The sequence below is a fragment of the Synchiropus splendidus genome, chromosome 9, assembly GCF_027744825.2.
Source record: "Synchiropus splendidus isolate RoL2022-P1 chromosome 9, RoL_Sspl_1.0, whole genome shotgun sequence".
In the NCBI taxonomy this organism is placed as follows: Eukaryota; Metazoa; Chordata; class Actinopteri; order Syngnathiformes; family Callionymidae; genus Synchiropus; species Synchiropus splendidus.
Window position 1 is genome coordinate 7187399 of NC_071342.1, and position 25433 is coordinate 7212831.

The 25433-nt window shown below is 40.5% G+C and overlaps 1 protein-coding gene across 4 annotated transcripts in view; it reads right to left on the reverse strand.

Annotated features, from left to right (window-relative positions):
* The window catches only part of LOC128764994 (receptor-type tyrosine-protein phosphatase epsilon-like), a 34195-nt gene extending 15784 nt beyond the window's left edge, over positions 1-18411 (reverse strand). The window contains exons 1-2 of one of the 4 annotated variants that reach the window (XM_053875347.1): positions 18162-18411; positions 9240-9374 (exon numbers count right to left, since the gene is read on the reverse strand). The gene's annotated coding sequence lies outside the window, so the exon portion shown is untranslated. Of the gene's footprint in view, positions 1-9214; positions 9414-18161 lie in introns of all 4 variants that reach the window. The other 3 variants (XM_053875345.1, XM_053875346.1, XM_053875348.1) reach the window with 3 other exon arrangements.
* Between the last annotated feature and the right edge of the window lie 7022 nt (positions 18412-25433).

The following is a 25433-nucleotide window of genomic DNA, read 5'->3' on the forward strand; positions in this document are numbered from 1 at the left end:
AGCTTTTTTTTTTTACCAGGTGTCACCAACGAGCCTATGTGCCATAAACAGGAGAAGCATCATAATGTTTGTTATTATGAAGCATCAACCTGAATGACAACCTGAATGACTTATAGCGAGCACCGGTGAGCAACCATAAAAATACATTCTGAATAGGGCTCTGAACCAGTGAGGTGTAAATGAGTCATCACGAAACAGTATTGCAGGGTTGATGAAGCAGTGTCATAATTTTCAGAGGCCACTAGATGGCGCTCTTGGTTTAGAAACAATGTGAGGTTCCATTGCATTAGCGCCTCAAATCCAAACATTTCACAGCAGCCAGAAAATCAGGACACTGTTTCATGAAACCTCATCAACCCTTCCACACTGTGTCATGAAACCTCATCTACTCATCACTAGCGTCCTGATTTTCAGAGGCCACCAGAATGGCACCGTCTACTCTAAAATGTTTGGATTTGAACAACTGCAATATGTCAATGAAACCTCACAGCATTCAAAACCAAGAGCGCCATCTAGTGGCCACTGAAAATTGGAACAGTGTTTTCATCACTTTTGCAGTTCAAAGTAGTAATGGGAAAATGTGGTATCATGAAACAGGATTGATGAAACACTGCGTTAGCTTTCAGCGGCCACTAGATGGGACTCTTGGTTCAGAAATGATGAGAGGTTTCATTGAATGAGTTGTTCAAACATATTACAGCAGACAGTGCCATCTGGTGGCCGCTGATGGCACAGGACACTTTATTTCATGACACCTCCTATCTACCCATCTCGACCCTACAGGAAGACATAGGTTAGTTGAAAACGTAGACTAGTGTCATAATAAAAGAGGCTCCAGAGATTGAGGACCTAAAATGTCGACACAAAACGCCAGAAACAAAACAAGAACGGAGCATATGCAGAAAATAATTGACACGCCTCAGCATGATCTAGAAAGTAGCCAGTACAAATCTGCCTTAAAGACTAAACATCTTGACGGAATTATGAAAGAAAAGTTTGTTTTTGATGAGGCATGATTGCATGAAATTACGGAGGCTGTCAATTTAGTTCTTATGGAAACGGGGCGTCCAGGGACCTCATTTGTGATATGAGAAAAGCTCTTGCATGGAAAGGCCTGGAGTCTCATATAAATATGGTTAACAGCACTGGTAGGAAATGAAGCAACATAATAGCGCTCTCACGACACGCCGCTGTCATAACTTACCAAGTGTTATTGGACAACAAATTATGACCAGCTACGACGCCCGCGGGCCTAATATACATCCAGATCATTAGGCTGTATAAAGGAAGAAGCTAATGTGCTCAGCCCATGGATGAACTCCAATGTGAGGAACATCTTCTCCGGTCCTCCGTGCGCGCGCTCGCCCCACAGCTAAAGGCCATGTGTTGCATATGTGCGGCGCTGAGCTGGACCCGGCAAATTCTCTCCCCCAGTGCTAACAAGCTGATGGTGTCGGCACCTGTTCCCAACACTTCCCCACTGGGCAAGTCACTGTCAGCCTCGCAGATCCGTCCCGCAGCTCTCTGCTGCGAGGCAGGCTGTGAATATAGGTCAGCGGACGGGTCGCTGTGTTTCTGGCAGCCACGCTTCACTGTGCACCCAGCATATTGCCGGGGAAATTGAAATGTGAAAATGTGTCGAGAGCAGTTGGAGTGCCATCGTGGACGGAGGAAGTGAGATCTGAGAGTGGAAGGAAAAAAAAAAAAAAAAAAAAGAGCTCTAGAAAGTGTGTTGTAGTATGGCCTTACGGGCGCCAGGTGGGGCTAATTGCATGAAATTGGATGAGAGCGACCGAGGGCGCTGGAGGAATGAGTAGCCTATATTTTTATTTGAATAAAAATAATCAAAAAGAAAACGGCTACGAACATACATTTACTGAGTAAAAACAATGTAAAATAAATTAATAAACTTAGAGAATAATATGTTTTAGTTAAATATAATAATAATAATAATATTAATAATAATAATAATAATAATAATAATAATAATAATAATAATAATAATAATAATAATAATAATAATAAACTTACAGAAATTATATATATATATGGTCTGTTTGGTAAAAGTTTTAGGACACCCCGATTTTTCCAGTTATTTATTACAATTCAAGTCACTCAAGTCCAATCAGTAGCTTGAAATGATACAACGGTAAGTGGTGAACTATCAGAGGTTACCCAAAACTGAAAATTAGTTTTTGGACTCCAATTGCTTATTTGTACTATGCTTTCACGTCTGAGTGCAACGAGACATTAAACAGCATAATTTTGAGTAAAAACATTGGGGTGTCCTAAAACTTTTAACCGGTTGTGTGTGTGTGTGTGTGTGTGTGTGTGTGTGTGTGTGTGTGTGTGTGTGTGTGTGTGTGTGTGTGTGTGTGTGTGTGTGTGTGTGTGTGTATAGTGTTCAATGCAAATATTGTATTATTTTATTTTTATTGAACACTATAATGTAAATACTTCCATTAAAACGTTATGAAAGTTGCATAATATGTGATTAAACAGACATCATACTTAAAGAGCTTTTCGCCATACATTTTTTTAATGAAATGTCATTTTTGATAAAACACTACTATACGATATTTTTAAGAGATGCATAATTATGAGAAAGAGCAAGTAGTTTGAACAGTATATATTTCCATTCCAATATTGAACAGAGATTCAGAGTGACACAGAGACTCTAAGGTTATTTGGACAAAGAGTAAAATGTTATATAATGAAAATACATTTTCTCAGTTTGACTTCATGATGTCCAATTAGATCTTTGCAGGTTCATGACTAACAAATAGGTTCAACCTGCAGCAACTGGCTCACACCAGTCTGTGGTGAATTAAATTCTCCTGCATCACTTGAGCTGTCAGTGCAGAGCAGAAGCAGAAAAAAATGGCCACCTGAGCGTGATGCAACCATGCAGAACCTCAATCCTGCTGCTGGAACCTTGAGGCTGATCTTAATATGTTGTGCACTAATGCGCATTATTCAACACAGAGCCTCTGCTTTGTTTTTCCTCGTGCTAAACAGAGGTGGAGGTCAAAACATGTTCAGGAGGAGATGCATTATTAAATCCAAGCGACCTATTTCTTAAGGAGTGACCTCACAGATGTCTTCGCCGGATTAAAAACACACCGTTTTCAGATGTTACGGCGACAAAGCCAAAGATTTGAGCTGAATATCGGTGTGAAAAATGACCGACCTTGAGACCTGGCATTAATAATGCACCGGTGTGGGAGCTAAATGATACATGTGGGACACGCACGAGCCGTCTGCTTCTCATTATTTCAATGTATGCCATGAAATGTTAAATGTCCATGGAATAATTTAAAGTATTGCATTATTCACTTTTAGAGCTCCATAATACCTGGCTAATGGATCCTTGTGAAGGATCTTTTGTGAAAAGTGCATGGAAATAATCAGATGAATAAATCACTGTGCGCACCTGTAAGCAAAACAGTTGCACAATCCAACTGGAAAAAAATAGAACACACCCTGAGAAATAGAGGAATTGGAAATATTTGACCCGTGCCAAGCATCTTTTTCTTATTTGTCACTTGATCCTGTGTTGCGTTGTGTATTTAGCACCGACTTAACGCGCAGTAATAACTTGCAGGTGCGAATGCTTCCAAAAAAACACTGACATGCTCATTAAAAAAATGTTTACAGCTTTTACACGAAGGCTGAAATGAGGTGACGACGAGAACCAGCTGCCTGTAATTGGGCTCGTGTGGAGGAGAAAATAAAAGGTTGCTCAGCTCCTTCAGTGTCACGTCTTTCAACAACGTGTGTGGCGCCATCAGCAAAACCACCAGCACCGGCGGGTCTGTGGAGCACCACGACAGGCGACTGATGTTTTATATCAAGCAGCCAAATATCAATCGTCTGCAATCGCAGTACCACAGCAGTAAACAATGATGTGTCTCTTTTTAACTTCACACATACTTGAAGTCTGCGACAAAAATGGCTTTGTTAAACAAATTCTAGATGGAGTGGCCTCCTTGTTCTGTGGTTGACCCGGCCTTCTCCGTGGCAGGACTTTGCTGTGACAAATCTCTTCATCTCAAACAGCAACGTCACTGACCTTCGTCGCCAGAACGTCTGCTGCCATGCATTGTATTGGCCTTCACTGTGTCCGAGTTATTACTATACAGTACAGCTGGGTGGGTGTAGTTTTTCTTGCCCTGCAACACCAGTCACCTGTATTTTTAAGCACTATCCTAGGTCTGTGTACACGTTGAAGGTTTTTTTGTCTGTTTGTTTGTTTTGTCTAACCCTTGAATTTATTGCTGCATGTACAGTGGTACTACCTCTACAGTATCACGACTTTGTTTACCTTTTTAATAAAGCCTTTTTACTTGCAGTTTTTAGTGCCGCAATAGGAGAGCAGGAAGTGGGCGGAGCTACTGGAAGGCTAGAGTTGCACACTATCCCACGTTAGCATCTACTCTTGATGCGGCTAATGATCAATAGTTGAGGTTTCATGAAACAGTGCCCGGATTTTCAGAGGCCACCAGATGGCGCTGTCTGCTGTTAAATGTTTGAATTAGAACAGCTAATTCAATGAAACCTCACATCATGCCGAAACCAAGAGCGCCATCTAGTGTCCTCTGAAAACTAGGATGCTGTTTCACCTGTTGTTTTCGCCTCAATATGGAGGATTTCTTCTGCTTTCCCACCATAGCCATGTCCAGCTGCAGCACAGTGACTCTGAAAATGTGGTGCTGTAATGCTAATGCTAATGCTAACATTTGCCACTACTGTATACTAAGCCCTTAATTTCCATCCTACGTGGCCTAGTAAACCAAATTGTACCACTCAGCTTTGTAAATGCAGTTGTCATAAAGTTGTCATCATTTTTGGACTTTAAAAAACTACGCCAACTCAGGCTCAACGTATGTGTTGGTATTGTATTGTGCTCAATGTCGACCACAAAAACATTGTGAAACACAAGAGAAAGTCTTGTTGTTGTTGATGTTCAATATGCGGTAAATAATTTCATTATGTGTAGTAGTTGAGATCAAAGTCTAATAATGCGCTGTAACAGTAAAAACGCTCATTTTAGTTAAAAGTCTGAGCACTTGATTGAGCCTAGCCAGTTAAATCAAATTAAATCCTGTTTGACTGAGAAGATGAGAGTGACACCCATCAATTCAATGCTACATGCTCAGCCCTTCAGCGACGTCAGTCACGTTCATATCTGGCAGGAAGCAAAAACACCGCCCTGACCTTCCTGATCGGCACAATTACCTCACCGTTCCCTCAGGATTATTTGCTATCGACCAAGGGAACGTGATATTTGATGCATGCGATCAATAAAAAAGGGCTTCTTCACCGACTCCGTGCTGCTGAAAGCTTCATGAAAATCTGAAAAATACATGCTGCTACATTATTGAGGATGTTCTCAGCCAAGACGCGGGGGATAAGGATGGGGTGATAAATGTCAGTCAAGAGAAAATCTTATCTTGGAATCTGTGCAGAGCAAATACTCCTTTGTGTTTAAAGCAGGTAGATGTGGAGGGAAGAGGTCGCAGCGATGTGACCTGGTGCCTGTCTGAAATATATATATATATACATGGTGAGAGAGCCTGCCATGAAACATCTGCCTCGGCCACAGATGTTGGCCACTTTAATCTAGATGGGAATCACAACGAGGATCTTGGATGGTGGTGGGTGAAGATGGATGTGAAGAGATAAGTTGAGAGATAACCAGGAGAGGAGGCAAGAGCTAAAGATGATGAGAGCAACTCAGTTCATTGCTTGGCCAGCACTTGAGAAAGGATATGGCAAAATACTCATTTTATTTCTTTTGATTTTACTTATTTATTAGAAATTAATGTACATTTTTTATTTATTTATTTGTCCTATCACTTTTCACGCTTAATAAACCAAAAAAAAACAATAATAAAATACAATTATATTTCGTGTACTTTGTATTAAGAAGATAAAGAATAAATTGGAAGACAAGAGTTGTTAAATGACCCCGTCAGACAACACATTAAATATACAGAAGCACTGTTTGATATTTAAGTGTAAAAATTGTAATTCATAATATGAGAAAATACATAATCCAAGATGCTTTGGCAGAGTGTGATACTTCGGTAATTATATAAAATACAAAGCTGCACATAATTCATGTTAATTCAACAAGTAATAATAGTGCAAAAATATACAGCAATATTTACCATATAAATAGCAACAATAAACAAAAAAGTCTGATTCAGATGATTTCCTTTCTGAGCATTATTAACCACTGTGACATCTTTTAGCATTTCGACAGAGGGACACATGGTCCCGGGGTGGCATCCTTTAATCTTGTCTTCCAACGCACTTGAAAAGATTTTTCAGACAAGGAAGAGTTAACGTATGAGCAGGTTTTGACTGTGAGACGACTTCCTCCAGGTGTCGATGTTGCGGTCGGATAAAACTCTCTCTCGCTTTCAAGCTTATTATTTTATGTGTTACATCTGTCTTCCTCCTGACCCACGTCTTTCTCACCTTCCTCTCAGAGCCTCACCAACAGCCGCCCACCCTCAGGTTTCTACAGAATCCTTGCCACCGTTGCCATAGTTTTCCCTCTCGCTGGAGGATACAGTCTGTTCTACAAAGCCGAATCAGACAAAGTTGCTTTACTTCAGATATATCTTTGTTGCGCCCTGGAAGCCAGTGCTCACAACCTGAATCAAAAGGCATGATTTATTTTCAATCCAATGTCTGATGAATCTCAAATCAGATAATAGAAGATAAAAGACCCTGGTGTATATTGTAGCCTCTGTGGTGCCTCTAATCTCAACACAGCACACCTCAACATTCTGACCCCCACTGAGCCAGGAGCTCATCCTCCAAGCAAGAAACCTCGAATGATCACATGCGGGGCCGGGTATCCATGAAACATTTTCAATACCACATAGGCTGCAACCAGCGGTCACTAAGGTAGTTAGTGACTAGTCGACCATCAAAAGTCCTCGGTTGCTGCCATAGAAGTAGTGATGCAGTACAATCACTTCGATACCGGTTACTGAACGATTTTGATAACATTTCACATGTTTGCAGTTGGGATGGGCGATACGGTCGAAAAATATCACGATACATTACAGTTACAATACAGTCTCTCTTGAAACTGTTTTATGATGAAACTTATTAGTGAGTTTTCGCTCCAACATTATTTGTTTATGTTTAAATTAGGAGTCCATTAAAAAAATGAATATTGTTAATAATAAGAGAATTTGTGATTAAATAATCTCAATTAATCGCAGTTTCACGGTACAAGAATATTTACCACAAGAAGCCACATTTTTCAATTTGAATGAATTTGGTATATTAGTGAAACTAATGATGGACCCATACATACATTTAAATATATAACAATAATATAATATAACAAAATATTGAAAATATTTGTATAAGTAGGTGTAGTAATAGTTTTATTAAACTGTATTTAATTTAATTATTTTTTGTTGTAATTAATTAATTGTAATAATGTTGTAATTAATTCATCATAATTAACTCCTTTAAGTCCCACCACTAGTTTAAATAGAATAGTTAACTAAGTCTTTTCACAATTCTCTCTCCTAAAATGTTTTTTTCAATGGCAAATCTGAAGATTTATTCTAACTGATGCCGGATTATAGCGCTGCCTATGAGAATGTGAACCCTCATCAGACTCACAGTCGACCAGTGTCATTGTCAAAATCTCTCCTCAGCCGTCACACTCTGGTGTTGGCAGTCAAACACGGCAGAAATGGAGAGCACAGCGCACCGTCATGCTCTCGTCTTATTCATGTATGCAACTCCAATGCAACGAATGAGCTGTGTGTTTATCGACTTTCGTGTGTTGATCGACTTTAGCATGAGATGTAAGATTCTCATCGCAGGGATTGTTTTGGGCGGTTTTTCAGGTACGATAAGTTTTCATCCATCCCCAGTCAAAATCAATAAAAAAATAAAAATACGCTTTAAATCCATGATAATATGGGATTTGCTTTCTGTCCACAATAGGCCACCGCTCTGTGGTATCGCCGGCTGAAGACTATCACTGAGCAACTAGTGCTTCCTGGCTTGAGGAATGACATCTGAAGGAATGGAGCAGGTAAAGATGGCGGCCAATGGGACGATGTCGGCGCCATTTTTGATTGGCTACACTACATTTGACGTCAGAGCATAAGTTGGCAGCTCTCCCTAAATACACAACATTTTTTGGTTAATAGTAAATATTCAACATGGTTAACACTTTCAATTGTCCACTCGACCCACTTTCAGAGCCACATATCAAAAACTCCACGCACCTTAGACCACAGGATTACGTCAACTATAGGAGATAATAGGAGACAAAACAATGGTCAGGAACAGCCTGATTATTTGCTATGTGTGAACTCTGCTTTAGAACGCAACCAAGACTGGTTGGGTCTTAACCAAGGCAAGCTTTTCATTTGGATCAGGGTTCACCAACATGCGGCCCATGGATTACAGAGGCAGTAGCCCATTGGCCACATTTAACACCATCTTGTTTCAACATCGGGAACACCATTGATCATCCATAGTATTTATAATAATATAATATTTATAAAGTTTTTACAGGAGTGTGTTCCAAACTGATGAAGCCATTGCTGACAGTGGCAAAAAAGGTCGGTAAAAAAGTAGGATAAAGCAAATCTAGGACTCTAGGAATGTTTAGTCCATTAGTTGCAGGTGAGTAACAGTAATACGTGGGCACTTCATTTATGAGACCATCACTAAGGTTATCGCAGGCCACTGCGAAAGTGAGGACATGTTTGAAAACTTCAGCTCTGCAGGGAAAGAAAGCAGAGATAAGAGTTGAGATAGGACGTGGAAATAAGTGAGGGGAAGGAGCCGGAAGAGATGAGTGTCCAGATTGGAGGTGGGAAGATAAGAAGGCATTATGGAGGACATGGTTGGTCCAAAGTAGTGATCGGATAGCTGATAAGACCTTGTTCTTTAAGCGGTCCGTTCACTGCACAGCAACTGGAACGCTCTCATCCAACACCAGAAGTACTGCCAGGTCTGTAGTTTCCTATCTGAATGATGAACTGTCTTCTGCATTATTCAGGCCAAACTAATCGATCCTGAGGAATTGTTTAGAACCCTATTAGAAAGAAGACACTGCAAATATTGGATTATTGTCCATTAATGGATTAGATTTCCATTGATCGTCCACACAGAGTGAAACCGCGGTGAGCCATGGCACAGAGATGATGAGGAGACTTACACTTCCAAACAAAGTCGGAGCTCACCAATCGGACGACCCGTCAGTCCACAGCGGCCATCAGAGCTCGGCTGCCGGAGAGATTCTATTCACATCCTCTCGTAGGTGCCGACAGCAGCGGAGAAACAACGGCGCCTCCGGTTGTTTGGGATGTGAGTCACGACTGCAGATTCGGAATCCAAACACACCGGGTCAAGGAAGCCTCCAAAATAGAGCAGACACTACAATCATTATGGAGTATTAGTCAGCAAACTTCATCATGAGGTCATTTTAGTGAGTGTTTTTAGATTTTTCAGCTCAAATTGATTTTGTTTGTTTGGTGTTTCTAAATGAAATCTACAGGTCCTGAGAGGACGCATTGATTCTGACTCATCTTGATCTTTTCTATGGCAAAACTTGCAAAGGAGCCTGTCAACACTATCAAATGTTAGAACAAAAATGTGTTTTGTATTGAGAACAATAAATGGAGTAGGAGAAGTGTACCGTATTTTCCGGACTATAAGCCGCTACTTTTTTCTCGCGGTCTGAACCCCGTGGCTTATGAAACGATGCGGCTAATATATGGATTTTTACAGGGATATTCCAATCAATCGGCCACCGATTATGAAAGGCTGAACTCGTGATCTGTGAATGCCGACCACTGCCTGTCATTGCCGGTCACAAAATCCGATCACATGTGACAGCAGCCGCTCTGATGAGGCACCGCCCGCGGTTTGTGATGCGTCCGCTCCTCCCTCCCGACTCGCCACTCGCTTGGCAACGGCGTGCGGAAGCTTTTTTCAGTCTGTCATGTCAAGTTTGCATCCTGCAGCACATGCACGTTAAAAGGCGTCAACGCCACGAATTCAATACGATGTTTAAAACACCAGCACTTGACAGAGCACAGAGAGTTTTCTGGTGCTCATGAAAGTGAAACCGCAGGAACCAGCGGTCACTCGCGGCACTCGCCGGTCTGAGCGTGACGTTCAGAACGCGAAGCATATTGCCCGAGAAACAATCATTAATTTCACTGCGCCAGATGAGCAGCCTTTCTCAGGTGTTGTTTTAAGACGGAATCAACCGTGGCCGAATCCGCTGCTGTCTTCTGTGTGTCAGATGCAGCGTTCGCGGTCAAGCACCTGAATCTGAAACGTCCAGAGTGAGAACTTTCAAGAAAGAGGTTGAAGACAGCTGCTTCAGCTGAGTGCTCTCCCTGTCTCTCGGAGCATCCCTAATCTTTACAGTCTAATGAGCATGCTCTTTGCTGGCAAAAATATTGAGCTTCGTCACATCAAACCGATGACATCACGGGCGTTTTATTTACCTTTCAAGCGCTCAAATTGCGCTGTTTTCGCCCGCTTGTCCGCTGCTCTGCTAACAGAGACGATCTACTGGAGGGTGAAAACACTTTAAATGTAAATAAGATGTGAGGAGTTCATGACTGGAGTTCAGAACATTGGCAAGATTGTTTCATGAGTCAGTCTCTGTGGCACAGACAGCAACAGTGCATCCGCGGCTTATAGACTGGTGCGGCTTATGTATGAAAAAAATCCATTTTCCTTCTTAGATTTGGTGGGTGCGCTCTGTAGTCCGGAAAATACGGTAATGCATCCAGAGGGGGCACTAAAAAGGGAAAATGCATTTCATTGTGGAAATGTGTTCTTCATGTAGGAATATAGGGTCTCTCTGTTTGTTTGGCTATTTCACAGTTTTTTAGAAAATCAATAAACAAGATGTGACTCCTTTTTCTTAATTTTCCAAGAATGAAATTCGGCAAAATAAATGCAAAACACTGCAGTATCCTGGGTGTGCAACAGTTCCGAGTGGTGTTGGGGACCCAGTCTAAACGTCCATAATCCCAGAGTGTTGCGACTCCTTTGGGGTTAGATGAACATTTACGAAGTGTTTTCAACAAGTTTTCTTTTCCTCAGCATTGGGCGGCCATCCATTACACATTTATGAAACATATCAACTGCAGACGCGATAATTCCTGCATTTTGAAAGACATTTCCTTTATCTTTTGTCTTTGTTTCGCCCTTACTTTAAAACCTAGAGCTATTTTCAAATTCATGAAGGAGTTTGACAAATGCAGTCGCAAGGTGAAAGTCGATGTGTAGTACAAACGCCGTGCCTATGTGTGGCGGTGTAAAAGAAGCCATGGTTGTTTAGCATAATAACCCAAACTTGGAAACAGATGTTAGTGTGGACCGCCAACGACAAATCAAAAGAAGAAAACAGAAAACACGTTTTAACCAGTGGTCGGAATCTGAACTTAGGGGCCCCTTGCAGTCAACAGTCCGGGCGAGAACCCAATGTCACAAACGCAGGGGAAAAGACGATACAAGGAGATCAACTGGTGTGATTTGTAGTTCAGTGGCAATTGAACGTCTTCTTCCCAGACTAGCCGAATGACGGCCTCCCTGTTGAAGCCGTAGCTTAGCCCACACAGTTTAGACCAGTTACCAATCCAATACAGACCAATGACTAAAACCAAATCCAAAATTTGTGCATGCTTTACCTCATGTACTTCAAATCTGCCAATATCAGCCAAAGGGAATAAATGTTGCATCTGTTTACTCACAGCAAGGGGATCACTAAATATTCACCTTATTTCATACTGCGCTTCAGTGTGAAAGAACGACGTTTTTTTTCTTCCATTAGTCGTATTGCCCAAGTATGAGATACTACTTGGTTTTACTTGGTTTAAGACAAGTAAAACAATCCTCCCTCATTCAGTCTCTGTCAGAACCTTTTACATATTATTAGTGTTGTTGTTGTTGTGGATGTATTTTTTGCTTCAATGCATCCTATTTTCTTTTTAGAGAAGGAATGTTTCCACCCCGATCCTTGATCGCATCATAATATGAAATAAGTGGAACAATAATAATAATAGAATATGTTGAATGTCCAAAGCTGTGTCAGAATGTCTATATTTATGTGTATGCAAAGCAACCCCAGCATTGAAAACGGAACATCAAGTCAGCTTAAAGCCACTAAAATAATATTAATAATAGATAATATTCCCCTTTTTTGTTTTATTTTTAGTTTAAAACTTGCCACTGAAAACTTTCATATTACTTATATCGACAGATTCAAAACCAACTGAATACTTTACATGAACTTTGATCAAAAGGATGTCCACATGTTGAAAAAGGTGGCGGAAATAAAGCAGATTCACAGTTTTGAAGTTCCCAAGTTGAGCATGCTTGTGACCAACCTGGCGACAAATGATTCTTCATAAGCAACAGTCTGTTTCTGACTTAAGTGGCCTAACTTCTAATCAGATTTCCGTTCACATCTCTCATGTTTTACTGGGGTTTATTTGGAGTAGAACTCATAACCAAGAGTAGCGTAGCCAATAATCCGACAAAAGCTTGACTCTGTTCCGTGGTTCTGAGAGGTTTATTGAATCAAACATATTAAATGTGTATTTTTCTCACAGCGTGTAGAACAGAAGCTACATCAGTAAACCTTCCAGTTGATCTGTCAGCATTCAGGCTGGTGGTTTTCCTGAAACAACTTTTAAACTTCCTGTCTTTACAACGAATCTCAAACGTAATTTACAAATGTACTTGTGAGACAATGGATCATCTGCCTGTAAATATATATTGTTTGGAAAGAAAACTGCCAGGAATATCTCAAGAAAGCTTCCATATTAAAGGTAATAAAAGGTGAGGGGAATACAACCAACACACTGCTGTGCAAGTAAAGACATTTTAATAGCATTGCAGGAAATAATAAGGGCAACTTGGCAGTGAGTCTCCACCTCCAGAGGCTGGAGAACAGTTAACACAATTTACACGTTGACGTTGACATGTAAAGCTGCATTTGGGGTCGACTCATAGGAAACAGTGAGTTTCGGAAAGGTCACACTCTAAATATATACGGTAACGCGCCGACCCTTTGACCTGCTCCACAAGCACAAATCCTATTACTGAATATGTCATTCAAAACTGAGGAGTAACCAGGCGGAAACAGTACACGGATTCATTACTGCTTCAGAGAGCCTGAATTTTATATAAAACAGCAAAGTTGCTCTGTAAAAGAAAAGTTTTGTCAGCGTATGAAAGTGAATGAATAATGAATTCAACATGGAGCGTGGACTCATAATCTGCATCAATGAACTTCGGAATGGTTATGCATTAATATTAATCATTAAAGATGATAATAGATTTTAAAAATGCATAAGCTGTAAGATACTGTATTTCATTCTCTTCCCGGAGACTTTTAGGCAAACGTATTCAGCGCTTTGTTCTCATCTCAGCACGCAAAAAAATAAAATCAAATGAAAAGAATCTAAAACCATACAATCAGAATCGAAACAAACAAACACTTTTACTCATCCGTTGACGTGGAAACATGCAGACGATGAATCATTTATAAATGCGGAGTCATCATCCAGCACTCTTGTTCGATCATTAATTCATAAAAAAAAAAAAAGCAGGCAACACTGAACTATGCAGCAAGGAACGCGAGCGGGTCACACAATACATACTCTCTTTTTCAATATTAAGCGCCATAAATTATTCTGATCAGCACGCCAGTCATGATAAAAGTGAAAAGCCGGATGAAAACGTGATGCACGCTTTTACTGATATCCACGTTGTTTGCATGTGGTGACACACAAATGGGATATTGATGGCCAGCACGCACACACGGGTTTGTAAATACCAGGGTGAAACACAGGCGGTGGAAAATATTATTCATACAACTGTCAGCTTCATTTAAAACTGCATGTTGTGTCGGCTGTTTTTTATTCATTGTTTTTGTCTCATATACCATATTTTAAAGTTGTATAACATTACTTTTTAAAAATTTGATACTGTTTTATTATGATGATGATCATTATCATTAGTATTATTATTTAGCTGCATACCAATGTTCAGAGCAGGGCACTTGCACTTTCTTATAAAACTTCCTTTTTTTCCCAAACTAGGACTTGATGACAATTTCAATTACATTCCGGTGCAGCCTTCTTTACTGTACTTCTTCACGGATTACTTTACTTCCCTGATTCAACGATTCCAGTAAAGAACAATGAGCAATATCAAATCTGAATTTGGTGCATGCTTTACCTCATGTATTTCATATCTCACATGATGATTCACCTGCGACGTCTCACATCGAATTAAATGTTTTACAGTTGTGTCCTTTTGATAGAAGAGTTGCTGCATTCTGCAAGATTTTTCTGCCTTCTAGAAGAGGCATAAAAAAACCTTTCTGAATTAAAATGACTTAATGGTTCATGTTTTCACATCTTCGACGCAGAAGGTCTCATCATTTTGATTACAAATTCATTGTCAATCCATGTGATCGGTGTCCTGATCGGCAGCAAAAACCCTGATCGGAGCCACAAATCTTTATCAGCACCTCAAACGTCATACGCCTGTTGATGCAACTTTGTTTTGTCATGGTTTATGTGTGCAATAAACTACCTATTTCATGAGGAAAAAAATTGTGGCAGAGAATCGTGATAGTAATTCATAGCTAAAAAATAGTGATTCACATTTTCTCCTGAATCGTGCAGGCCTAATACAGGGGTTGGACAAAATAATAGAAACACCTTAAAGCTTTTTTAGCTTAAAGAGGTCCCAGGACACAGCAGCGAGACAATATTTCTTAGTTATCATCAGAACATCTTCCCCTGGAAGAGCTGGAGGACTCCACTAAGGTTGTCTGGATGGAACTGTTTTCCTTTTTCTTAGTCAAACATTCAAAGGATGCTTGTGGCCAGTGTCTTGCTGGTTTAAGAACCCACCACTGAGCAGATTCAGCTCAGAAGAAATCCCTCGCTGGAGGTCATGGTTCGACATGACAAGCATGACAGCGATAAATCTGGTCATTGAAATGTGTTAAAGCGGATCCTCTGAAATATGAGTTCAACACCATCAGTGCATTTCAACTCTAGACGGTTGTGGAACAAATTCAAACTGTGCTGCTTGAGGAACACATCTCTTCACGTTGAAACTTCAGAGTTGAAATAAACACACTATTCTCATTCACTACCATTCAGAATTAATTTAAAATGACCAAAAATACATAGCATTTTTTTTCAAATAAAAAAAAATCAGGTGACTTTGTATCTACGTACATTGTCCAAAGACCAAAACAAACATGGCAGCTCCGTCTTCACTTTCTAATGGAACCGTCAAGACAGATTCCTCCAAATCTATTAGGAACCAGAAGATTCCCACCCCTAATTGTCATGATCAACAATGAGGCAAATGTGACCAGCAGCTCCATATACTCCGAGCGCTCGCAGTCTGAACACACAGACCATTGCAAGACAAAAGTCAATCATCAAACTGTAACATAAGCAGCTGAGTACAACTTTACGGCCGCCATTAGAGTCAGCATCTATGACAACCTTGGAATCCATCTTTCAACAGATGGTGGCGATGTTTAGCAAACACTCCCAGGAACCCCTGACCATGTGGCTCGAACGCCCAGACTGAAATCTTTGAGTCGAACTTTAAGCTGCGTGAAACTGCTTCACAAACAGGCACTTCTTTAATATCACCAGTTTCCTCAGGATATTTCAAATAGCATGTGTCTAACTATAGCCCGGGTATTCCCATCGTGGGACGGATGTGGGACACGCAGCCCCAAGTTTCCACGTGAAGAGATGTGCTCCAGTTCTAAAATTAAACTCAACGCTACATAAGGAAGTGACTGTGAATGAAGGTGTACTTGAAGCAACTACAACCCGAAACTTAGAAACTACTTACTGGACAATGGTGGCTATTTTCTCTCTTCAGAAAGCTCAGTTGCAGCTTTTAGTCATGCAACGAAATCTGCTTCAATGTGCTACAGATATTCACAATAAAAGAGAAATGATACACTGACGTGAGGATTCAAATACACAGCTTTATTTAGATTAGTTTACTTAGAGGCTTTCCGATATGTATCCCCATCCAGGAGAGATGATGCAATGTATTGCAAAATATTACTGCAAGTACTGCGATATTACACTTGAATGTATCAGTAGATTCATGTTTCATCAAGTATTACAATATATTATTGTGCCAATATTTTCTTTAGTGCAACTGAGGAGTAGGCCTGAAGGAGACATCACAATGGAAAAGAATGAGATTTTCGAAGGCTGTGATTTGAAAAATGAAAGTGCACCTGAGGGCTGAAGCAAGCTCCTTGAAAAGCAACCCACTCCGTCAAAAACATGGCAAGCGGCTCCCCCAGTCATGATGACCCAGTAGCAGCGGTTAAACAGCAGTGAGAGATGATCTCGACTGTCCAACAAGTGTCTTCCTCTTTGTCCCAGGGGTCAACCATCAAGCTCAACCGGCTCTGTTCTCATGGAGCGACCAACTATTCAAAGTTACTGAGCTGAACTGGATCTCTGTTGAGTGTGAAGCCCCATCGCCGTCTCCCACACCCAGGTGGTTCTGGGTTGTGTGGGAAACATACTCAATTTTGTCTCTCCAATGGTCTCTAATCGGAGAGACCAAGTTTCTCAGTTGGCCTGAGAATACTTCTATGTTCCCCAATAAGACTAGAGGAGGATTCTGGGTCACTCTGCTTCTGGTGCTGCCCCAGCGACCCAAGCTCATAAAAGCAGTGGAAAATGGATAGCTTTATGAAACTACAGACAATTTTACTGAATTCAAACGTGAAGGCTTAAGATAACTTTTCTTAAAATTTCTTTTCAAGGAACCTTGCTCAAGTTTCGGTTTGGCCCCTGCTGTCACTGAGGCCTCTCACTGGGTTCTTCAGCAGCCATCTTGAGTGTCACAGAGGTCATGCAGGTACACAGCAAAACCACATTAGGTTCAAGCACATAGTGTTCACTCTGGTTACTAAACTACTAAAGGGGGCATGAAATGAAAAAAGGAGAGGAACCCACACTTGAGGGACCAGTAGTGTGAAAACCTGCCTCTGATACAAGTCATTTAAAAAAAATAAATAAATAAAAATAAAATTATATATATATATATATATATATATATATATATATATATATATATATATATATATATATATATATACATACATATATATATATATATATATATATATATATATATATATATATATATATATATATATACACATACATACATACATACATATATATATATATATATATATATATATATATATATATATATATATATATATATATATATATATATATATATTAATATTGCGCTACTTCATTGTGTGACATTCTATCGCAATTTTTGCTAAAATATTGCAATACTTGTTTGTGCACTATTATATTTTAAGTTGTCTATATCATTATTTAATGCATAGACACTTGCTGGTGCTTTTGTGAACGTTTATTTTTGTACATTGAAGTTATGTTGTTGATTAAGGGACAGACGTCATCACAATATACTTGTTTTCATGCACGTTACCCTGTAAAAATGAGGGTTCTTATTACATCATATTGCCACTGTATGGTATGTCCACTCCTGTATCGGGACATGCGTCGTATCGCTCCGATACACAGCCCTATTCACTTATTGTACGAATGTCCATTTTCTAAAAATAAGCATGACATTTCTGCTCCAGATGATCCGAGAGAACTGGACCAACATCTGACCCGGGTTTGCTGATGGTAAGCCATGTGGTGACCTCTCTGCCATCCTCAGTGTTGTGATGCAGCCTGCAGGCCGAACAGCTGTTTACTACACTGAGCTCCCATGTGCACTTCCTGTCTAAACCAATGCACAGTTAAAGCGTCCTCTGCGCTCCAAATTCGGCCTGAACGTGACTTGAAAACATCACATCTAGGCACTGGACATGGGGTTTTGTACAAAGGCTGAGCCGCAGAGAAGTGGGTGAGTCCAGCAGCAGCCAGGGCTCGGGGAGGCGCTCCACTAACCCACATCCACTGTACCCCTCCATACATGGAGCACAGCCATGTTATGGACGCTAAAACAAGTGGTTTGAGGGAGTTGCAAGCATCTGCACATGAGAGGGACGCGAGACACAAACGCCGGTTTCCTACCGAGTGAAGTCCGCTGCTCCCCAGATGCTGCTGCTGCTGCTGCTGGTGGTGGTGGTGGTGCACCAACACGACGCGGGTCCTTGAGAGGAGAAGACGCAAAAACATGTCAAATCTGCGCTCGGTTCCTCCCTCCGATCGTGTTCGCTGTGGGATTCTCCGAGGACGGAGCTCCCGGACTGGATGGAGTGGTTGTTGTGATGGCAGCCGGAGTGGAGATGGAGACCCTCCCTCCCCCGGGCAGAGCGGCGGAACACACTCAGCATCCTTCACATCCCCGCATCACTGCACGGCGAAAGGCCACCTGTGTTTTGCGCTTGTATGTCTTGTTTTTGCCCACCAGGATCTTGTTATTTTGCGCTTGACATTTCCAAGCGTGGCGTTGGCTCAATACATGCGCCTTTGGAAGGTGACATTTCCCTGTGTCCTTGTGGGTATTTGTCTACACTGCATCTATTTTTAATACCCAGTCTAAATGTGTTTCTTTTTTATTTATTTATTATTATTATTTATTTATTTTTTGTATTACAACATATTTATTTATTTGTCTTATTTTCTGTCAGTAGATAACAGCGGCTTTCAAGTGGTGGAGCCCCCTGCTGGTGATGATGAAACAGTTACCCTGCCTTCAGTGCTCACGCTCTTAAATTGTAGTAGTCTACTAGCCAGCACTACGAACACTGCAGTCTCTGGGGATGAAAGGCCTGGTTATCTAGTGATTTAAAAAATAACTAACTCTATATGTGTTGGAGCAACAAAAATAAAGTTTTGTTTTTAATCCTTAGTTCAAAAATGTATTTTTATTTTTAAAGAATTGCTGGGAGGAAACCATTGAACAGAATTTGATCTGTCCAATGATATATAAATATATATGATATATTTATTTATGTATATACGATCGTGATAACGTCAAACTGTAATAATAACCTGTAAATACATATATGATATATATCTATTTATGTATATGCGCTCATGATCACGACAAACTGTAATAATAACCTGTAAATAATCGGGGGTTTTTTTGCATTGCTGGGGAGGAAACCATCATTGGACAGATCAAATTCTGTTCAATGGATTCCTCCCCAGCAATGCAAAAAAAAAAAAATACAGGCAAGTTTGTCGTGATCACGATCGTATATACATAAATATGTATTTATTTTTCATAAAAATATATATACATATTTAAATGGTTGAGCCTGTTGAACGTTTTTCTTGTGTGTTAATACCTCACTACCCATGTCAAAATAATAATAATAATAACAATCTATAATCAATAAAAAAAATAAAATAAAATAAAAACTACACTGCCTGGCCAAAAAAAAAAGTCGCCTCCTGGATCTGGGGTTGCTGCAGTTGGTCAGGTCTAGGTTCAGCAACATTATGTGCTCAAAGAACGAGGTCAGCTGACTACCTGAATATACTGAATGACCAGGTTATATTCCACCAGGGCATATTCCAAGATGACAATGCCAGGATTCATCTGCCTCATATTGTGAAAGACTGGTTCAGGGAGCATGAGACATCATGTTCACACATGGATTGGCCACCACAGAGTCCAGACCTGAACCCCATTGAGAATCTTTGGGATGTGCTGGAGAAGGCTTTGCACAGCGCTCTGACTCTAGCATCATCAATGCAAGATCTTGGTGAAAAATGAATATAACACTGGATGGAAATAAATCCTGTGACATTGCAGAAGCTTATCGAAACAATGCCACAGCGATTGCCTGCTGTAATCAAAGCTAAAGGTGCTCCAACGAAATATTCGAGTGTATGACCCTTTTTTTTGTTGGCGACTCTTTTTTTTGGCCAGGCAATGTACAATAATATTACAGGCAAAGACATAGCTTGTATTGCTTCTGGTCTTGGTCTCATCTTGGTCTTGCCTCCCTGAAGTGCATTGGTCTCAACCTCTAACATTTCAAGGTCAAGGTGAACTTTATTTGCATAATACATTTCCAAATCTACTGCAGACCATAATGATTTCTAAAAGCATTATTGAAAAATGGTGAAGTAGACATAAAAATCTGTCAAGGCTAAAACCATCATGTGCAGAATGATAAAATATAAATAAATAAAAATATTTTAATTTAATGCTATGGTTTAATTATGATTGTAGCAATTTTTCATAAGGAGTTTAATTCCATTATAAGGCTTATGTTATGTACTAAAATAACTGGGAATCAGTATAGGAAAATTAAACTAAACATAATTAGGTTCCATGTGGAAAATTGAGGTGCCAAAGCTTTAAACACAAAGAGGATTTTTTATATATGTATATAATTGTGATGGACCTGAGGAGCAGAACTTCACCTGAAGTCTGACTCACACATACAAGAGTGTTGTTTTTTTTTTTTTCTTTTGAAGCAGAAACCTTGAGAACCAAGGCAGTAACTCACGGCCACTCTATTTCAGACAGCAAGCTGAGAGACACAAAACCTCTGAAGGTGTTTTGAAAGATGAAGTGATGTGAGTGAAAGGAAGTGAGCATGAGAAGCAAAGTGAGATGTTACTGCTCAAACAGACGCCATCAGACCACTTCATAAGACATTTCAGTCATACGGTCATCTAAAGACCCACCTGTCAACAGTCGACAAAATGAACCAGCTGCATTTAATCTCATTTCCTGGTGCATCTTACAGGAGCCACACTGAAGATCAAACTCTGCCCAATGATTTCCACCCCAGCACTGCATCACTCTTCTGTACCCTGCATTGACTTTTCCGACACATGACCACAAATCATTGGGGAGAACGTTCCTGCTGACCTCATGAGGATGCTAAAGTTGGGAAACATTCAATAGCAGATTAGAGCAAACTAAATGCTCTCACCTTAAACGTTCTACCAATTCATTAGGTCCCTGTTTATACCCTTAAATCGAAGGAGAAAACGGGAAATCAGCGTCTTGGAATCACTGTATTTGCTCAACATGCACTATAGGTTTCATTTGGCAGTGGATTTTAATAATAGTTATCAACATGTCACTCCATGTTCTGTCTTCAACAGATCAATACAATCAACATTTTTTAAACAACGTCTAAAAACAAAGTTTTATTGCAGCTGAGGATGAAAACTATTCACTAATAAGATATTATTCTAATAACATTTGATGATGCTGATATTGGCTCCCTGGAACATGGAAGTCATGAGCTGATGGCGCCTCATGAGTCTGTGTTTTCTGAGCCCACAAGGTGGCGCTGTCTCCTCTTTAGTCTTTGGCGTAAATCAGGCATGTCACTGAGCCTCAAATTATTTTCTGAAACGGCGAGGTCACTGCTTCATGAAGATTCAGTAGCCCATCACTCTGGTGAAAACTCCTCTCAGCACTCTGACCACCAGTCCCATAATGCACTGCAACAGTTAACACCCTTCAATCTCGTCCAACTCTTTTTATTGCCATTTATATGACAGATAGTTCCAAAATGTGCGGTGATGTTAATAGGTTTTGATCATTGTTGTCACTGTTATTATTATTGTTGTTGTTGTTGTTGTTGTTGTTGTTGTTATTACACATATATTATTAGTAGTAGTAGTAGTATAGTAACTGGTAATTACTGGTAGTAGTGGTAACTGCAATTTCCAAGCATCATTAAAATACGTTTATAATAATCATTAGATTAGATAGATTCGACTTGACCGTTTTTATACTACTACTAATAATAATTCGAGAAATTCCAGAAAGATGATTTTTTTTTTCTGCTGCAGTTGTAGTGCTCAAGTATCACCAGCAGGGGGGAGTGTTGCTCCGCTCAAACCTCTGCTGCTGCCCTCTCTCGGGTTCGTGCGTGACCTCATCACCCAACTGAATCGCCTCCTCCCGTAATGAAATTATTTTGGTTCCAGTCTACACGGAAGTCATCGGAGGTCTGACTGTCAGACGAGATTCTAATTCAACACACTGCACAGAGAGTTGTGGAGATTTGATATCCAACAAAATTCGAGGTCAAAGAAGTGTTGAGTCATACGAAGAACCAGTGTAACGTTTATATAGTGACCCAAAATTGCAGCACAAAATAAAAATATTATCGATGTACACAATCAAAAGAAACATATTTAATATATCTGCTGTTTAAAGATGTATTTCGAAATGATATTATTGACCCCTTGTGAGTGCATTTTTCCACTCGCAGCTCTGTGGGCGACTGTCACCAAGCAGGCCGCCGCCATGACAAGTGGCCCACTTGTGGTCAACTGCAGGAGCATACATTTTTCTTTCTGTCTCGCTGTTGGCCCAAGTATGAATCCATGAGAAAAGTTGCTGCTGTGAGCTTCGTGACAAAGTGCTTTATCCCCCATTAACCTTCACAGAGAGGACATCATGGGGGGATTTGGAGTGGAATAAAGGAGCAGTGTCAATAGACAGGTGTGCCACTGAGCTCAAAGGGGATGACAAGCAACACAGCACCCTCCGTCCTTCATTTCTCCTCTTTCTTCTCGGTTCATCTCCGAGCTGGGCTCTGACAGCCACCGCTGATAAGAAAATGATGAAGCATCCTAGGACGGACCAGAATCCAATTCAAAGGCCCGGATCCTCCAGAGAATACGGACAGAGATTATATTTTCTTTTCTGTTTTTTTTTTTTTTTGTAATCAGGAAGTTGTAACTGTGTTTTGATCATCTTCTATAAAAGACACACGTGAGGTGTTGGTGCACCTCCAGACGCAACCTGAAATCAATTTACAGTGACAATCGAGATAATGGCTTCAGGATGGGCCTTAAAGAAAGAAAGAGTGAGAAATGGGTTTCCGGCTACTTCCTGAGAGGGCCCAGAAAATAGCAATAATATTGACGTTCTTTTCTCATGAAAACCTCGCCAACACTCTCAGTCATGACGAAATTGTATCGTATATTTTTAGTATATTAGTTTTAAAATAGAAATTATAAATTGAGATTTTCCTCTCCAACAGTGTGTCATATACGAGCGGAATCCATTGAAAAAGAAACACCTGTAAAACACCTGGATCACTAAGAGCAAAGATGAGCAATTGTGTGTCAAGTCACTCGTGAACAAAACTCAAACCAGTCAGGATGGGCCCAACATCCAGGCCGTTGACTACATACTCCAATGGCCGAATCAAGCAACGGCAGCCATGGACAGGCCTGGCAGTTCTGACCTCCAGCAACATACGATCTAGAATTCTGTCACGTATGCATCACGTATCTTGGTGAGAAGTAGTGACACACACATTCCTACGGCGTCATATATTGACTACAATCAAGTGGAATTTTCTGTCCAATGGTCAAGGAGAACACAAGACTGGCCGAGACGTTAGCGGCCCCTGGTGGCTCCTGTTTGACACTGCCCATTGACATGTCTCAGAATGGGAATGATGGTGTCCAAATTGCCTGCCAATGATCTGTCTAGATGATGATTTATACGCCTCATTGGCACATTATTTTACTTCATTATTGGATTCCAAGGGGGTTAGACCTTCAGAAACTTAATTTTTAAGTTGGGTCACTGACTCACCTCAAGAACAAGATATAATAAATATCCTCCTGAAAGCTGCTTCTCTTGAATTACAGCACTGAGTCAGTGCAAAACCATTTCTATGTGAATCTAATTCAGAGCAGCGTTGCAGTAAATGAACCGGACACACGCCACTGTGATGCCACAGGAGTTAGATCCAGTTGTCTAGTGATGGATCAACGAGGTATCATCAAGCAGGATTGGTGAAACACTGTCCTGATTTTCAGAGGCCACTAGATGGCGCTCTGGGTTTAGAAATGATGTGAGGTTTCATTGAATGAGTTGTCCAAACATTTTACAGCAGACAGCGCCATCTGGTGGCCTCTGAAATTCAGGACACTGTTTCATGAAGCTTCATCAGACCTTCAGTACTGTGGGCGTTAGAATGTAGGTACAAAACGTTTCAGTATCAGAGAATAAATGCCGAACTTTTGAATCTTCTCATCAAGCCAGTGAGCATGTAACGTTGTTCTTCTAACCAACAGATGGACAGAATTGTAAGAAACAGCTGAAGACAGCTTAAACAAGGGACAAGTGGCAACTCTGCAGTGATTATTTCGCTGCTCTGCAGGAATCTTTGGACCTCTATTAATGCCTTGAACGAGTTCTAAAACCCACGGTTTTTGAATGAAAACAGAAATAAACAGCGAGCTATGACTCGGAGCCGTCCATCTCTGATCCTTTACATGCAGTAGTCCTTTGTTTAAGTCCTTTCTTCCTTAAAAACTGCTGACAATTTCCATCAAATCTGCGCTTCACTGCAGTTTGTTTACATTTGTTGCCTGCTGTGACATCCCAGCATGGCAGCAGCGTTGGGCTGCGAGAACCTCACAATGTATTAGTCGAATGGCTGACCCTTTAAGACTGGACATCCATGAAGAAGCACTGATGGAGGTATGTTGAAGTTTGTACTGACGAAGTTATATCCAGCTTGACACGTGAAGGGTAGTCTGTCTTCATAAAATGCATCAGATAGAAAAGAGAATTAAAAAGTTTGAAAACTGGGAAGCACAAGCACAAATAAAGGTTGGAGATCAGCAGTCAGCTGTGAAATGTACTCTGTGACGCACATGGACAGCCATTTAAATGGAAATCGGGGAGTGTCAAATATTTATATTGGGAGCAATTTGCCTCCTTATTAAAGCTCTTCATTAAAGTGAAGCCGTGTCTATTAAACCCTGAAATTCCCTTCACCCAGTGACACACTCGACCTTGAGGTGTGTTTGACTCTTCAATGCTCTTAAACACCTTAGCAGTGACTTCCCAATCTGATATGAACCAAGTGAGCTGCTCATTTATGTCTGCCTGATTTTCCGATGTGATGCTTTCTCAAGCTCCATTTACCACAGATTATTTATTGTCAGCAAACTTTTTTCCTTCCTGGCAGCGTCACAGGAATATTATATGAGAAGTCTAATGTCAAAAATGAAATGAATTGCACAAATCAGAATCGTCTTTTTCGTTCCACCGTCGACACGCCTGGGCGTAATCCTTGCTGGCTTAATTTAGCCGCATGTGCGTCAAAGATTTCACTTAGAAGGGGATCATCAAAATTCAGAAAGGCACCTGTTCTTTTATGCTGCTGTAGAAAACTGGCAGGGAAAACGATTAGCGGCCTCATTTGTTCTCGATAGACAGTTGTGACCTTTGCAATTGGCTCGTCCTCTTACAAATATGACAGCTTTTCTTTCCCGAAATCCACGAGTGTTCTTGCATTTAATATGCATTTAAATGACATCATTTCATTGCTATTGTTGGAACACAGCGCACACATTCGACAGGGATTGTGTATTTGTGATGGAACA